At 43.3% G+C, this 12035-nt stretch overlaps 1 pseudogene; it reads left to right on the top strand.

The window, feature by feature from the left end:
- The first annotated feature begins 10943 nt into the window (after positions 1 to 10943).
- On the top strand, positions 10944 to 11628 carry LOC103680986 (annotated as a pseudogene).
- Positions 11629 to 12035: the final 407 nt, after the last annotated feature.

The raw sequence follows: 12035 nt of genomic DNA, 5'->3' as shown, positions 1-12035 counted from the left end.
CAATCTTGCTCACTCAAGCTCTGCTTAGTGGTTAGGTTAGGATTTTTTGCTTGTTCAAAGTGTTTATTTGCTATGTCTCATCATCTTTGTCTACTTCTCCTTCAGAATCCCTTGAAAATGGGTGGCCTGAAGCAGGGTTAGGATATTCTTGTTTCTCATGGCATTCCTCAGTCATATCCCAATACCTCAACGTTTGTCATAGTCCGTGAACACCCATTCAAACAAAACTGTAGAAGGAACTCGACAGAAGGAATATCTCACTCACTGTTAAAGCAAACAATGAAATGTCCTTGGCCTTGTGGAGAGGAGTGAAAGGCAATGTCTGACCCATCCCTAATGTGGAACAAAGGGGGAGGATGAGTGGGAAAGTTACTGAGCTCCTTCTAGAGGCCAGCTTCACTTCCGTTCTCATCTGAACATACGGGTCCTCTTCTGGGTCTCATTTCCCTAGTGACAAGGGAGTGGTAAGCATGTCCATGGACCAAAATCCTGCCTGACCAGTAGAGGATCCCTCTGTACAGGCTTCTCACCTATGTGTACGGTGGTCAGAAATGAGGGAAACAATAATTGGGATAACCATTGGATTTGTTATTAAACCAGTGGTTGGAATGGTCAGTACTTAGCACACAAGAAAAGCCTGCCAGAGGCCATCTTTATCAGATACATTGCCAGTCACAGAGCTGTAGGGCAGGAGAAAGCTGTCTACCTGGTTAAGTGTGGGGCTTCTTGTAGATTCAAGGATTGCTATTCCTTCTTGTGAGTTTACTATGTGTTTTATTGATCTTGTATATGCTGCTGTGAAGTGAATTTCTGTCACCCAGGGACTTTTTGTGGTGTTTCTCTGTGATTCCTCAAGATAACTATAATTGGAAGTTTCTGGTGAATTTTAATGTTCTATATAACCTAAATGAAACTTGGAATTTAGTTTTGAGTTTCCTCTTGTTGCAGTTGAATTAAATTAGTATTTAGAAAACAAAGCTTCCTTTATTCTTTTCTTTTTTCTTCTAGAAGTTATTTAAAATAATTAAAAACCGGGTTTCCAGACACTATCATAGAAAAAGGATTTGAAGATTTAGATGAAGCAAACCTCAGGTGCTTCGTGCAGGAAAACACGTACATTCTTTTAAAGAGGTAAGAAGCCTTATCGTATTGTTTAAAGAGGCTCTTTTTTAAGGTCACACTGTTGCACTGACCTTTTTTCCTATGGTTTCATTTCCTTTCTGAATGTATATTTTCACCCAAGAATAAATTCTAATCTAATTTTGGAGAAAAATTGATAATCTTTTGAAGAAAATTAAATTGTCATGATTCATAATTATGCATGATTGATGCATATTTCATTTGATGGAGTTTATTGAAAGCATCCACTTTATTATAAGCAACTTGCTTTTCTGTAAGCCCTTGAAATAGTTTGAAGACACAGAAAGCTCAGTAGCCTAAAACTGAGCTGGGCTGTGTTTCTACACACATATTTATCCTAGTTGCTTTCAAAATTAGATCTCTCGTTGTCCCAGTACAATTACAACTCACGATATTTTATTTAAAGGTTTGATATTCATCCTGAAATAACATGAGGAGAGTTCCATACTTTTTGGGAAACACTGATCACAAACCAAGACAAGACTCTGAACTTTGTGGAGTTTGTAAGACATTCTGGCCACTCACCAAAATCTGTCCATTTTCCCAATGCCAAAATTAGACCCCCAAGAAGAGGTGACAGCTACTTGAAGATGTGTTCCAAGACACCCAGCTGTGATGCAGACATACTTGCCGCTAGAGTACGAGCAAAGGTAAGACCTCACATCCCTCCCTGGTCCTGGTGAGGCTGGTGAGCGGCCTGAGCCTCTGTCTACTGCTGGCCGGGCTTCCTAGCTCCGTTTGCTGTTAGGCCTCAGGATGAAAGCTGATGATGACTAGCCGTTGATTCTGACCTCCCAGACTGAGGTTCAGAGGACAGCATGGCAGCAAGTACCAGTGTCACTTGATAGGATTTCTCCCTGGATAGGAAATACTCTGTTCGTATCTGTCACACCAGTCCTGTCCTCACCGGGAGTGACTCTAATCCCAGCCCTAAAACTCAGTATGTAGCTTCTGGCTTCCCTCACTCTTTCCCGTGAATATGGGCTATATTTCATATATCCTTTCACTATTCTGTTGTTTACAACCCACTTTTTCTTTTTCTTTCTTTCTTTTTTTTTTTTTTACACAATTGAAGCTGCTGCCCAAAGAAATTCACCAAATATTTAAAAAACATGTTTAGACAATTTAAACATAATCGTTTTAAAACTCGCTGCCTAATCACTTAATTTTGACACATGAGAAAGATGATTAAGGGTTTGGGGCAGTGATGGGGTCTTGGGCACCTGGGGTACATTGGCTTGTTAAGGTAAGTAAGGATAGTTGGATTTGTGGGCCTGGATTAAGTGTTAGTTTGTATCAGTCTTTTATTATGAAATTGATTTTGGCCATTTTCACCTCTCATTAGAATTTTATTTTTGTTGCTTCCTTTTCTCCTTCTTTGGGTTTGACCTTGATACTGTTCAGTTTATACTTAATGCGATGATGTTTTTTTTGGAGGGGGGCAGTGGCTGGTAGTAGCGGACTTAAAAACCTCATGAGCTCCCCCTGCTGTTCCGTGGCTGACAATACAGGCCCCATTCAGTTTTAATCCCGGAGGCAAATAAGTGAAAGAATTGGAGAGCCCTTTCTGGGTTTGCTTGATCTAAGAGGCAGAAAAGTGCTTTTTAATTTCCTTCTGAAAGTTTACAAAATCAGAAAGGAAAGGAAGGCTCTTTTAGCATTTTATCCGGATTATCTCTTAAGCTAGGAAGCAGGTCTATACCACTTTTGAAAAACTGCCAACAAAGAAAGAAGGAATATATAATTAAGTCACCTCATGTCTGAAATGGGTGGGCTAAACCCGGGAGATGTGTTTTTAGTCATTTCCTTTTTCATCTATAAAGGTTTGGGGGAAAATGTTTTTAAGATAAGCCACTGATAGAATTTCTGTTGTGCTTAATTTTTTCCCTAACACTTCTTGAAATTTGTGGTTTGATTTAAATATACGCACCTTAATTTAGTGTGACTTTTCAAGCTAAAGATAATTAAGTAGCACACAGAAATCACATTTGTCAATCAGTATTTTTCATATAAATGTGCAAGTTAATAGGGTACCATACTATATCACAAATTAAAAACATCAGAAGATATGCATTCATCAGACTACAAATATATATTTTAGAACATCTGCTAGTCATCGATAGGATGGGGAGTGAAATAGGTTTCTGCCTTTGTGTAATATATAGCCTATTGGGGTAGGCATTCATGAAATAAAAATTCAGATAAAAACACAATTAAAAATTATGAGTGATTTGTTGGATATGACACCCAGAGCAAAACAACAAAATGAAAAAATAGATAATTTGGACTTTATCAAAATTTAAAACTTTTGTGCCTGAAAGGACACTATCAACAGAGTGAAAAGACAACCCAAGAATGGGAGAAAATACTTGCAAATGATATATCTGGTAAAAAGTTAATATCCAGAATATGTAAATAACTCCTACAACTCAACAACAGAAAACCCAACCCAACTTAAAAATAGGCAAAGAACTTAAATAGACATTTCTCCAAAGATACATGCAAATGGACAATAAACATACGAAAAGACACTGGACACTTACCATTAGAGAAATGCACATCAAAACCACAGTGAAATGCCACTTCACCCCCTTTAGGATGGCAATTATAAACAATCCAGAAAATAACAGATGTTGGTAAGGATGTGGCGAAATTGGCACCTCAGTGCACTGCTGATGGGACTATAACATAGCGCAGTCGCTGTGGAAGACGAATGTGGTTCCTTATACAGTTAACCACGGAATGACCATGTGATCCAGCAACTCCCCTTCTGGACATATACCCAGAAGAACTGAAAGCAGGGCTTGGGGAGATGTTTGAACCCCATGTTCACAGCTGCATTGTTCACAGTAGCCAAGAGGTGGGAGCAACCCAAGGGTCCGTCGACAGATGACTGGACACACAGAATGCGGTCTGTACATAGAATGGAATAGTATTCAGCTGTAAAGAGGAAGGAAATTCTGACACGTGAGAACATAGACGAACTTTGAAGACATTATTGAATAAGTGAAAAGAGCCAGACCCCAAAGGACAAATTTTGACTGATTCTGCTTAGGTGACATACCAATAGCAGTCAGATGCACAGACAGTAGAATGGTGGTTGCCAGGCAGTAAGGGAGGGACGAATGGGAAGTTGTTGTTTGAGTTACAGAGTTTCAGTAATTGAAGACGACAGTGTTCTGCAGATGGACGGTTGGTGATAGCTGCCCAGCTGTGTGAATGTACGGAATGCCATGGAACTGTACATGTAAAAATGGTTAAATTGGTAAATTTTATGTTATGTCTGTTGACCACAATTTAAAAGAATCATGATGAGTAATTTGAAGGGAGAAAAGCAACAGGTTTCTCCTGGATTTTTAGTGGCTAAGTGAGGGGCAGTTGAATTTAGTAGGTGGTCCGGGGAGGCATTGCTGACACTGACAGGAAAAGAGAGAGTGGGGGCGCCTGGGTGGCACAGCGGTTAAAGCGTCTGCCTTCGGCTCAGGGCGTGATCCCGGCATTCTGGGATCGAGCCCCACATCAGGCTCTTCCGCTATGAGCCTGCTTCTTCCTCTCCCACTCCCCCTGCTTGTGTTCCCTCTCTCGCTGGCTGTCTCTCTCTGTCGAAAAATAAATAAAATCTTTAAAAAAAAAAAAAAGGAAAAAAGAGAGAGTGAGCAGGGGGAGTGTGTGAAGGGCCCATGCTGAGAAGGACAGCCACGCTGGGGGACAGGGGAGACCGTGGGGAGAACAGGGGTGATGAGGTGGGGGGTGGGGGGGGCGGGGCAGGGCAGGAGTCGGGAACACAGCTCACCTGCACACTGTGGTGAGGCCTTTGTACTCCACTGTGGCAGCGAGAGGTTATTGAAGTTCTTAGTGGAGGAGGAGAGGCAAATATGATCTAAACTCCATGTCAACAGGCCACTCAGACTACTGTGTGGAGAACAGATTTTGAGGAGCCGGAAGCGTAGCCTGTGTCCCGTTAGGCTGTGCAGCGTTGTGGGTGGGGAATAGTGGCTTGGACTCTACCAGGATTGAAGGACCTGTGCGCGAGTGGAAAGATGTAAGATGTGGGGAGGATTGTATGTATAGGTGAGAGGGAGGGAAGTGCCGAGGATGACTCCCTGGTTCAGTGGTGTGTCCTTGACAATGGTGTGTGACTCGGCCTGATCGGAAAAATAGGATCTATTTATTCTTCCTCAGGAAAAATGAATTGCTAAGGTACTTTTAATTCTTCGAAGAACAGCGCTCCATACATTTTCGTTATGAGCATAACTGTTCTGAGCCATCCGTTACCAAGAGCAAACTTAATTTCTGACCAGCTGGATCCTAGGAAGCGATGATGACAGTGATGGGTAACTTCTGTGTTATTTTAAATGCCTCTGGGCCCAAAGTGCATTCAGAAGGTAAAAGGTGACGTAAAGCTACATTGCAGAATTTTCAGTGAGGTCACTGGAACAGTTTGAAACTTTAAAGTCGTTTTTTCCCCTTCATTATGATTGAAAGTAGTATTTGGGAAACTAATGGGGAGGAGGCTAGTGTAATCCAGTGGGGGAGGAGAGAATGTCTCCATCCCATAGTGTGGTATCAGTGAATCAACTCGGTAGGCCAGGCCAGCCTCTGCCTAAAGCAGTGAGACCAGTCGCTTTCCTCTGTGTAGGAAGAGTGATGAGTGCAGCGAGCTCTCAGGGCCCAAGGGGGTGTGCAGGGACACAGCGAGCATCTCCATGACTGACGACGGACAGCGGGAAGTGTCAGAGGGCAGAGCAGACAGCAGAGCTGGGAACAACTCTGAAGGAACCCCAGGTGAAATGCGAGGCTTACTAAGGGTTTGGTCTGGTGTAGCAAAAATGAAGTGCTTCGTTTTGTCAAAGGACTCAAACCTGAGTCTGTCCTAGGCGTCCAGCTGCAGGATATGAAAGAGGAACGTGCTGAGATGCACACGAGTTGACCACCAGCAAAATCCAGCCTCTGAGAAACCCTACAGGGCAAATGGCTTGGGCTTTCCAACAGATAAATTGTAAGGAATTGAACCGGATGGAGGGGAGAATCTGTACATTAACAGAGAATTAAAAGGCTTATCAAATATTTTTAGATGAGCAAGACAAAAACTAAACTGTATTATTGTCCAGGGATGCACATTTGGGTGATAAAGCTATTTTTAAACATCGAAGTAGGGACGCCCGTGTGGCTTAGTCGGCTGAGCATCTGCCTTCAGCTCGGGTCACGATCCCAGGCTCCTGGCATCGAGCCTGGCGTTGGTCTCCCTGCTTAGCGGAGAGTCTGCTTCTTCTCTGCTCGTGCTCTTTCTCTCTATCTCTGTCTCTTTCTCAGATAAATAAATAAAATCTTTAAACATCCAAGCAAGCAAGTGATTGCTATAAAAGTCAGGACAGTGGGTACGCAGTTAGAGAACGAGGGCTTGGAACTGGGATGAGGTGACACGAGATGGCAGAGTTCTGTGTCTTGACCTTCCCGGCAGTTAAGGGTATCCGCCTTAAAATACACCGTTAAACCAATCATTTTTTTATGTGGTTATCTGCATCTTTATTTGATTTTACAATAAAAAGATTTAAAAAGGTGTTTCGTTCTTATTAGGCATGTTATTATCTTTTGTCTCTCCCCTAACATTCATGATGCTCTCACCGTCGCCACAGTGCTGTTTGGCCGTTTCCCTGGGGGATTTATCCTTGTGCGCAGGTAGTTCTCGCTCCTGGAACCACTGTCATGTTTGCGTGTTGCCTTCGTAAGGATCTGTTTTGGTGGCGGCTTGTGGTTTGACCTTCGGGTTACTTCCATGACTGTCGGTAACGCTGGTCACTTGCTGTCCAGTTTGGAAATTGGGGTTAGTTTAATAAAGATAATAATGTTTTAATTTAATAGTATGTTTTAATAGGAACAGTAAGAGACTCCATGTTGTGTTGTATTCTTGCTCTTTTCAGTTTAATCAAGAAACCAGCCTAGTCTTCGAGCTTCATCTGCTTGTCTTCTTTTTCTTGAGCCCTCGCTCTGTGCTAACCTCTGCTAGATTCTGGTGCTGAAGAGGGGAATATAATCTTTTGCCCTTTTATTTCTTTATTACTTTAATCTGGTGCCCTTTTAAAAGGTTCGGAAACAATCATCAAAAATAATGCAGAATTATAAAACTTGAGTAGACTGATACTGGGCTTCAACTCTGTAGAGAGGAATCCTGTGTAAATGCTATAAACACTGGTCCCTCCGTCTCCATTCTTGCACCAAAGACTCGGTCCACACAGAAATCAGAGGATCTTTTTATTTATTTAATAAATTCTATTTATTGAAGTATAGTTGACACACAATGTTACATTCGTTTCAGGAGTACAACATAGTGAGTCAGCAAGTCTGTACATTATGCTCTGTGCTCACAAGTGCACTCCCGTCTGTCACACACATTCTCTGTGCTGCACCTCTTAGGCCGTATTTGTTCCATGACTTCTCCCCTCCACCCATTTTACCCTTTCCCCACCCCCTCCTCTCTGGCAACCACCAGGTTGTAGAGTGATGTTTTTAAAAAGCTTATCTGATCAAATCTTAAGACAATTCACTAGCCATATGGGCAACCATGAATTTCTTAAAAGTTGCTCTTTCATGCTTGTGAGCTTTGACACAAGATGTTCTTTCTACTTGAAACCCTCTTCCTTTACTTCCCCAAATAACTTCCTAGACTCCCTTCAGGCATCAGCTGATATGTCCCTTTCTCTGTCCCATTTGGACCATGCTCTGGACACTGCCCTCCGCCACCACCCCAGCAACCCTGAATGTTCCTTTTTAGCATTTATCACACTTTAATAGTTGCTTACCTAATTTCTTCCCCCTTAGGCTCTATAACTGCTCTCAGGCTGTCACTTGCCTTACTCCCCATTTCCTTGGTCCCTGGTATAGGCACTTAATAGGCATTGTGATGTGAATGGAGGGGGCTTTGGCAGGTGGCATGAGTAACACACAGAAGTGCCTAATGAGAGTGGGACGTAGGGGAGGTGGGACATCAGAGAAATGTCTCCAGAAGACCTCATGATGCCATCTCTAAGGGGAGGCTGGAGTATACCAGGTAAAGAAGGGAGCTGAGGAGGTTGGGATGGTGGTGGAACAACTTTCTATAAGAAAGGGCCAAGAGCATTTGCAAAGGCGGGAGAGGGCTTGACTAGTTCAGGAAGCTCCATGTAGTTTGGAAGCCAGAACTGTAACAGAACAGGTAAGTTGTTTAGATCCAGTGACCCTTCCTACTTAGTCTTAATTTGCCGGAAGGACGTTGTTTAGAGAACTGTGCTAGAACATTGCACATCCTGGTATATGTGCCGCCCTGCTGAAAAGACGCTCCGCATGACGGGGTTTCTGGTTGCTGTCTCTGAGGTGCAATAGTTACCAGATGATCTCAGAAAGAAGTTTCCAGAATTTGGTCCCTCTCACGCTGGATTTCCCAGGAAGGCAGATTTTAACGTAATTTTGACTGGCCCATGTAAACACCTGAATGAATAAGAGTGTGAGATGCTGGGAAGGAGACATGACACTAAAGGAGATGAAAGGTGAGTCAGGTCGAGAGAACAAACACTATGTTTTATTTACTCATAAAAGAATGTACCATTTTGGGGCGCCTGGGTGGCTCAGTCGGTTAAGCATCCAATTCTTGATTTTGGTTCAGGTCATGATCTTAGGGTTGTGAGATCGAGCCCCGCGTCACACTCTGTGCTCAGCGGGGAGTCTACTTGAGGATTCTCTCTCCCTTTCCCTTTCCCTCTCCCCCTCCCCCTGCTCATGCTCTCTCTCTCTTTTTCCATCTCTAAAATAAATAAATAAATCTTTTTTTAAGTTCCATTTTTTAAAATAAAGAGAATTGTAAAATGACTCAGTTTATGTGTATACATGGACTATCTTTTAAAGGATATCTAAAAATAGTGGTAATAGTGATTGCTTCCCAGGAGAAGCACAGGGATGGCTGGAGGCGAAGAGGGGAGGGAGACTGACTTTTCACTGTTTACCCTTTTTAGTAGTTTTAACACTTTATATCATATAAATGTATTAGCTATTTAAAACTTACTTTTAAATTAGTGTGTGCATAGTACGGTTGTAAGGTAACATATCAAAAATGTTCGTGCTTTTAACTGGATGGTGTTGTAGGTGTTTTTGTATTTTCCTTATACTTTTGAATGTGTTTACAGCTTTCTGCAATGAGCATCTATTGCTTTTGTAATTAGTCTTTTAATGTTATATTATTTTTTGAAACCTGCACTTTAGAGACTGTACGTTGGGACGTCCAGCTGCCCAATTTTGAAGTCCTGGAAGACCACAACTTTACACAAGAAGAGTATTCTCAAGCTTAGATCCAAACCCTACTCTTCTAAGAAAGTACGAAAATGTTCCTGATTGTGGCAGCTGCTGCATAGAAGAAGTAGGGCTCTGGGCTGGGAAGCAAACATATTATAGTTCAAATCCCGGCTCTGCCACAAAAGAGACTGTGTGACTTAGACTCTCTGAGTTAGTCCTCATCTGAAACTTGAGGGTGATGTTAGCTCCCATAGAGGTTACTGTGGGGATGAAATGGGGCAACAGCATGGGAAAGCGCCCAGTGCTGTGTCAGGTCAGGGAAGACAACAAGGACTGCCTTTGAGGGACTGAGCTCTCTCTTAATTTTCATCAGCTCAGCTAAGGCCACCCCAAATGGTGTGGCTGCAGCTTTAAGACACAACCCCTGGCCCAATCCATCCCCAAGGTGCTCTGAACTCTATCTAGAACTTCTGCAGCTGCCTCTGTGCCTGGTACCTAACAAGTCCTAACAAAAGATGTCTTCCTTTCTTCCATTCTTGAAGTCGTCTCTAATGCAGAAAGGAAAACATGCACATTAAAGTCTGGTTCAAAAAAAAGGGAGACAATGAATTGACAAGGTAAACTTTTTTCCCCCAAAATTCAGTATTATTAATAGGTTATCAATTTCAAAGGAAATTGTTTTCGTCTGTATAACAATCTCATGCAGACTTCAGCTGTCATAGCTAAGTTAACTGGGTATAGACCATTGGCCAGGCACTGCTGCATTAACTATTCTCCCATCCTCCCTATGGGGTAGGTACTGTCATTCCATTTAACTAGGGAGCTGAGGCACAGAGCTGTTAATAATTTGTTCAGGGTCGTACAGCTAGAAAATGGTGGAGCCAGGACTCCAACACAAGCAGTTTAGCTCCAGAGCCCATGTTCTTTTTTTTTTTTTTTTTTTTAAAGATTTTATTTATTTATTTGACAGAGAGAGAGATAGCCAGCGAGAGAGGGAACACAAGCAGGGGGAGTGGGAGAGGAAGAAGCAGGCTCATAGCAGAGGAGCCTGATGTGGGGCTCTATCCCGTAACGCTGGGATCACGCCCTGAGCCTAAGGCAGGCGCTTAACCGCTGTGCCACCCAGGCGCCCCCCAGAGCCCATGTTCTTAATCACCATGCCTCTTAGTGAGTATATTTAATGCCTCAAATAATAATGCTGTTTGACTTAGTTTAAAAGTCCAGAAAAAACATATAGACCAGAGCATCATTTTCATATAATTTTGTCAGTGTTTCTGAAGCCATTTCAGAGATTTGTAGGAGTGGGCACAGTGTTGCTGCAAGTAGGCACTCCCCTTCACCTGAGGAGAGTCAAGAGCAACATCCCATTAGAGAACAGTAGGCAGGTCTGAACGTGCTGACCAGGGGAAAAGGTCCTCTGAACTTTCTTTGCCTCTGAAATGTGGCATTCGCCATAGCCTGGCATGAGAGAGAGCTCTGTACTCCTGAGTGATGGAGGAAGTCAGCGTGCCTGATGCTGAGTCTGGGGTGGTATCAAGCAGGGAGGCCCAAGAAGTATGTGGGGGCCACAATTGGAAGACCTGAACAAGGAACTTGGGCTTTATCCGAAGAGCCCTGGGAAGGCATCGAATAGAGCTACACAGGGGAGTCTGGGATCTTTGTTAGGAAGGAATCACTCTCCTTTTACGAAGACGGCGCCGAAGCCTAAGAAGGAAGCCCCTGCCCCTCCCAAAGCTGAAGCCAAAGCAAAGCCTTTGAAGGCCAAGAAAGCGGTGCTGAAAGGCGTCCACAGCTACAAAAAAAAGAAGATTCGCACGTCACCTACATTCCGACAACCCAAGACTCTGCTTCTCCAACGGCAGCCCAAATATCCTCGAAAGAGCACCCCCAGGAGAAGTAAGCTTGATCACTATGCCATCATCAAATTCCCCCTGACTACTGAGTCAGCCATGAAGAAAATAGAAGACAACGACACACTTGTGTTCATTTTGGATGTCAAGGCCAACAAGCACCGGATCAAACAGGCCGTGAAGAAGCTCTATGATATTGACGTGGCCAAGGTCAACACCCTGATCAGGCCTGATGGAGAAAAGAAAATATGTTTGACTGGCTCCTGACTATGATGCTTTGGATGTTGCCAACAAAATTGGGATCATCTAAACTGAGTCCAGCTGGCTAAATCTAAATATAAATTTTTTCACCATAAAAAAAAAGGAATCACTCTGGTGGCCATGTTGACAATGAATTAGAGGAAGCAAACATGGAAGCTGGACAGTGGGCGGGAAGCTGGAGGAGGACGTTGTCAGGCTGGGCTCTAGCTGCGGCAGAGGAGACGGAAGTGAACAGATTCAAGAGGTAGGAGGTAGGGGCGCCTGGGTGGCACAACGGTTGAGCGTCTGCCTTCGGCTCAGGGCGTGATCCCGGCGTTACGGGATCGAGCCCCACATCAGGCTCCTCTGCTGGGAGCCTGCTGCTTTCTCTCCCGCTCCCCTGCTGTGTTCCCTCTCTCGCTGGCTGTCTCTCTCTCTCTGTCAAATAAATAAATAAAATCTTTAAAAAAAAAAAAAAGGTAGGAGATAAAATCAACCAGACATGATGACTGTTTGGATGTGGAGTTCAGGAGAAGGGAGATG

The sequence above is a fragment of the Ursus maritimus genome, unplaced genomic scaffold (assembly GCF_017311325.1).
Source record: "Ursus maritimus isolate PB19 unplaced genomic scaffold, ASM1731132v1 scaffold_28, whole genome shotgun sequence".
NCBI lineage: Eukaryota > Metazoa > Chordata > Mammalia > Carnivora > Ursidae > Ursus > Ursus maritimus.
The sequence above is the reverse complement of the archived record's forward strand: the minus strand, read 5'-3'. Positions and strand labels throughout refer to the sequence as shown.